We start from the raw sequence: 5,636 nt of genomic DNA on the forward strand, positions 1-5,636 counted from the left end.
AACAGTTATTCCATGAAATCGAGTCGTACAGGAGCTGATCAGCGCCGAGTTTTGTAGCGCCGAGTTTTCTATAAACCATGTTCAACGAGATTGAGTGGAAGTGAATTTTACTTTAATTCTAGGTTTATGACACAACTGGATGAGAGCAAGAAGTGTGTGTGCGTGTGTGTGTGTGTGTGTGTGTGTGTGTGTGTGTGTGTGTGTGTGTGTGTGTGTGTGTGTGCGCGCGTGTGTTTTGACCTCTAAGTGAACAGGTCGATGCTCAGTGACTAAAATCAGGCGCGTGCTGGACAATGGGTTATTTGCATAAATGTGAGGCCTCGTCTCATTTCGTCTGGCCTCTGGACCCCTCTCGGGAAAACACACACACACACACACACACACACACACACACACACACACACACACACACACACACACACAGTCTTGTGTGTCAGTGATGAATGAAAGTGACTAGTGTGTGTGTGTGTGTGTGTGTGTGTGTGTGTGTGTGTGTGAGCTGAGCTTCTGTTAAATAATCAGATCACAATAAAACTCTGAACAGCAGGAACACAGAGAGAGAGCTTACACACACACACACACACACACACACACACACACACACACACACACACACACACACACACCTAAAGTTTCCCTCATAATCTGCACTTTTTATTTCACATAAACTGAGAGCAGACGGTCAGGAAATGTTACCTCAGTGACCGTGTGTGTAAGTGTGTGTGTGTGTGTGATGAATAACCCTGAAGGAGAGCTGAAGCTGTGATGTCGGTTAGCGGAGAGTACACCGGTTGGTTGTTGTGTTGGATTTATGTGTTAATCAGGTCATAAATCTCACACTTTTAAACAGATGCTTTTTCACGTGTTGTTTAATTTCCGTTAAATGAAGACGTTATGATGATTTACATGTGATGGAAGCGAAGGACGCCGTAATATCCATCCTCTGGACCCCACGCCGAGTCGTCAGAGCGTCGTCTTTAAAACGCCTCCAGAGTTCCAGCTGGAGCCCGACACTGTGATGGAGCTCGACAGCCTCGGCTTCATTGTCTCCTCAGAATTTATGATGGTTTGATGGGAATCGATCACACGACAAGAGAGAGGATCACAGCAGGGGTGTGACACGCTAATAGGAATCAGAAGGGGGCGGGGCTTAAATTAGCCATTATCGGCTCCATCTTATTTGAGCAGAAGCAAAACAGCGTTCGGCCTCAGGGGAAGGTTCACACATCCGGAATAAAACACCTCACGGTGTGCTGTTACAGGAAACTCATCCACAGTGCTGTGGCGAGCTTATCCTACAGCCTGATGTTGATTACTTTCCTCTAACAGCATGCTCCTAAGCGTTTTATTCCACTTATACTACAGCTATTTACCAACAATGATCCTTTGTTTAATTAAAGAAAAACACATCATACTTTTTCTTCTTTTTGTGAGAGAAAGGTTCTCGCTGATGTTACAGCAGCTGTAAACAGTCACTCCTTCACCAGCCTATCTAACGTCTTTCAGAAAATCGCAGCTTGGCATGTGACGGGGAAACATAAAGAAGTGTAAACTCCTCAGTCCTGAACATGTTGGAAAACTTACTTCAAGAAAACTTCACCATGTCGACGATTACACACGTTTACATGGAGCGTCCACTGTACACATCCCTGTGAACGAGCTTTTACTATAGAAACGATAACGTATCAGAACGAACGCATTAATATAAACCTGCGCTACAGTCAGAGCTGCTGTTAGAGAGAATTAATCAACACCTTCTGCTTGGAGAATTCAACAGCAGCATGGTGTCAATAAATATATTTCAGAATCAACATTCTGCTTCAGTCAAAACATAGTGATGGAGTGGTTTTATTCAGTGAATCAGATCGTTTGACTCACCAAAAGAGTCGAATCTTTCACATCCCAAATGATTCGTTTGTTCAAAATCTCATCTCATCTCATCTCATCTCATTATCTCTAGCCGCTTTATCCTGTTCTACAGGGTCGCAGGCGAGCTGGATCCTATCCCAGCTGACTACGGGTGAAAGGCGGGGTACACCCTGGACAAGTCGCCAGGTCATCACAGGGCTGACACATAGACACAGACAACCATTCACACTCACATTCACACCTACGCTCAATTTAGAGTCACCAGTTAACCTAACCTGCATGTCTTTGGACTGTGGGGGAAACCGGAGCACCCGGAGGAAACCCACGCGGACACGGGGAGAACATGCAAACTCCGCACAGAAAGGCCCTCGCCGGCCACGGGGCTCGAACCCGGACCTTCTTGCTGTGAGGCGACAGCACTAACCACTACACCACCGTGCCGCCCCTTTGTTCAAAATCTAAAGTGAAAAACTTTTGTGTTATTCTGACTAAGAATGTTTTATTATTTTTAAATAAATTATGACATTTCTGATATAAACCACATGTTTCATGACTTTAGGTTTAGTTTATTAGTTATAGTTAATTACAGTTAAATATTTAGACACAGGAATGTTTTATTTTATTATTTTTGAACGTTTTTTCTTTACAGAATTAAATATATTCATATTCATATTTACATATACATTGTGCACAGTATTGTATGTGTGTGTGTGTATATATATATATATATATGTGTGTGTGTGTGTGTGCGCCTGCCACTGGCTGATGCATGGCTAATCCATTACACACACACACACACACACACACACACACACACACACACACACACACACACACACACACACGTTAGATCTACAGTAGAGGATTTACCGCAACAACACAAAAAGCTCACAGCTGCACTTTTTTCTCTGCACCTGTGATCAGCAGATGGTCACCACACACACACACACACACGCACACACACACACACACACACACACACACACACACACACACACACACACACACACAGAGCTACACCAATAGCATTAGTGTTAGCATCCTCAGTTTCTACGCTTTCACATCTGTTTGTGGTTTTATGAAGCTCCAGTTCACGCTGTTTTGCTGATTTGGATTAAAGTTGTATTAAAAGTATAATGATGAGATTTGCTTTAAGCCCCACCCCTAACTCCACCCCAAAAGCATGCCCCCTCCAACTCTAACCCTAAACCTTTATATATTTTTTTTACACTACTTCACATATGTATCAGAAAGGTTTGTTAATTTATTTCAAATTATAAAACAGATCACGTGTTTCCTTGCCTAAGGAATTAAGTAAAAGTTTTGGCGCCCCTCATCGTGTGCATTAATAAAACACTGCTGCCATGGTTTCATCAAACAACATACGATGTCATATGAAATTGTTGGAAATTCATGAGCATGGGATGGTATTGGATTACAAGTTTGATTAGATGTGATTTTGCTGCTGCTCACAATATTTTAATCGCAGCAACATCGTAAGTGAATCGCACAGTGTGAGAGAGTAAACGATGCATGATAACGAGCAGTCAGAGGCCAGAGTGAATTTCTGGGGTGAAATTCTGACCTTGTGTGTGGTGTGAGCAATGTCACGAGCCATTAAGGCTAATTAGTGCAGTCATTTAGACACATCTGTCTCTGTGGAATCTCTCTCTGTTCATAAATGAGACAAAACACAGAGGGCAGAAGTGTCTCTCTGCATGAATATACTGAACAAAAATGTAAAATAGACCGTCCTCCACTGGACTGAAAGGTTAAAGTCGGTGTGTGTGTGTGTGTGCGCACGTGTGTGTGTGTGTGTGTGTGTGTGTGTGTGTGTGTGTGTGTGTGTGTGTGTGTGTGTGTATGGGTGTGTGTGTGTATGGGTGTGTGTGTGTATGGGTGTGTGTGAGAGAGAGAGTGAGGGATAAGTGCACTCTTGAAAACAAGAGCTCTTGAGATGAAAAGAGGGGCATTAGGGTGGATGGAGTGAATAATTGAAAGGAAGGAAGCCTCCATTTCCATTTCTCATCCCCCTCTTCAGAGAGAGAGAGAGAGAGAGAGAGAACGTGAATGGTGTTAATTACTCGTCTTCTTCGACTTCCTTCCTGTGGATTCTCATTCCCTAATGACTCCTGAGTGTTCCTGTGGTCTGCACGTGTGTGTGTGTGTGTGTGTGTGAGAGAGAGAGAGAGAGAGAGAGAGAGAGCAATGCTCGGCATTAAATGACGCTAAATAATAATAATAATAATAATAATAATAATAATAAAATGTTTCACATGAAGCACTGGCCTAGAAGTGAAATGAAAAGCTGCTGCTGATGTCATACGCTCAGGTTTAACACTTAAGCTCCGCCCCTTTTTGATCCACTGCATATGGAACACTTGATCTCCAGCTCCTGGAGCTGAGCTACATGCCGCCACACGTCCCTGTCCTGATGTTGTTCAGAGGATGTGAGACAGATTTTCCGGTTCCTGCTGATTGGCTGAGGCAGGACGAGACACGTCTGTGACCCTTCAGGGTGATTTAATTATACACTCGTGGTGTTGATTAGTGCGTCTGAGCCAAACACTACAGGCAGATCCAAAATCTTAACAGTTATAACATGCTATCACACCTTTAAACTCTACCCCAGAACCCCACCCCAAAATGAATATTTACCTTGTTTCATTTCATTAAAACACTGACCTTGCTGTAAACTCCACCCCTAAACTGGATTTTAACATTATTTAATTTCTTCTAAAAACACTGACCACACCCAAAACCTACCCCAGACCTTGCCCTCAAACCTGCCCCTAGACCCCGCCCTCAAACCTGCCCCATACTGTACCTTAACCTAGTTTAATTTCATCGTATAGCACTGACCCCACCCTAAGTTCCAAAAGCTCCACCCATAAACCATACCTTAATCTTTGTATCCATTTATAAGAAATTGATTACAAGACCATGTTTATAGTTAATATATTACATATTTCAGCCCCGCCCCTTTCAGTGACTGACAATTCCAAATCCACAACAATAAAAATAAACTTTACACTTTTAACTGCATTCAGTAACTTTACTTTAATCTGTAACATTTATACCATTCATCTGTAATAAACATTTAATAAACAACAATAAACCGCATCTAATCTCTTATTCACAGACCACACCGGTGCACATTCGCCCCGCCCACATTCTATATTTATAACCTATAGAACTGTATACACAGAGTCCATATACTCACACACAAATACATCATTATATCATTAATAATTACTTACACCGTCACCTTCCTCTCACTGTGGGTCAGAGCGACGTGACTTGGAGTGTGTGTGTGTGTGTGTGTGTGAGAGAGAGAGAGAGGGATGATCTGCAGGCGTGACATCTTCATTTCTTTCTGTTCTCTCACTTTTCACCTTTCTTTCTTTCTTTCTTTCTTTCTTTCTTTCTTTCTTTCTTTCTTTCTTTCTTTCAACTTTAATCTTTCATTTATTCTTTCTTTTTTCACATTCTTGCCACTTTATTTTCTTTTTCCTTTTTTGTTTTGAATTCATTTTTAAATTACTTTTCTCTTCTTTCTTTCTTTCTTGTAATTAAAATGCACATTAGGCTGTTGGCATCTGTGTGGGCGTGGCCTGATTAAACATTACACACTGAAGGGGCGTGGCCTAATTAAGCAGCACTTTAGAGTTGAAGGGTCATGACCTTATCAAAAAACATATGCTGAAGGCGTGTGGCCTTATCAAACAAAACATGCTGAATGGGTGTGTCCTTTGTGATGTCATGTC

General features: G+C 42.2%; 1 protein-coding gene across 2 annotated transcripts in view; it reads right to left on the bottom strand.

Annotated features, from left to right (window-relative positions):
- lzts1 (leucine zipper, putative tumor suppressor 1) overlaps positions 1–5,195 on the bottom strand; it is a 22,408-nt gene extending 17,213 nt beyond the window's left edge. Inside the window, exon 1 of one of the 2 annotated variants that reach the window (XM_060931088.1) lies at positions 5,130–5,195. The gene's annotated coding sequence lies outside the window, so the exon portion shown is untranslated. The remainder of the gene's footprint in view (positions 1–5,129) is intronic. The other variant, XM_060931086.1, reaches the window with a different exon arrangement.
- Between the last annotated feature and the right edge of the window lie 441 nt (positions 5,196–5,636).

Source organism: Neoarius graeffei, chromosome 10, assembly GCF_027579695.1.
Source record: "Neoarius graeffei isolate fNeoGra1 chromosome 10, fNeoGra1.pri, whole genome shotgun sequence".
In the NCBI taxonomy this organism is placed as follows: domain Eukaryota; kingdom Metazoa; phylum Chordata; class Actinopteri; order Siluriformes; family Ariidae; genus Neoarius; species Neoarius graeffei.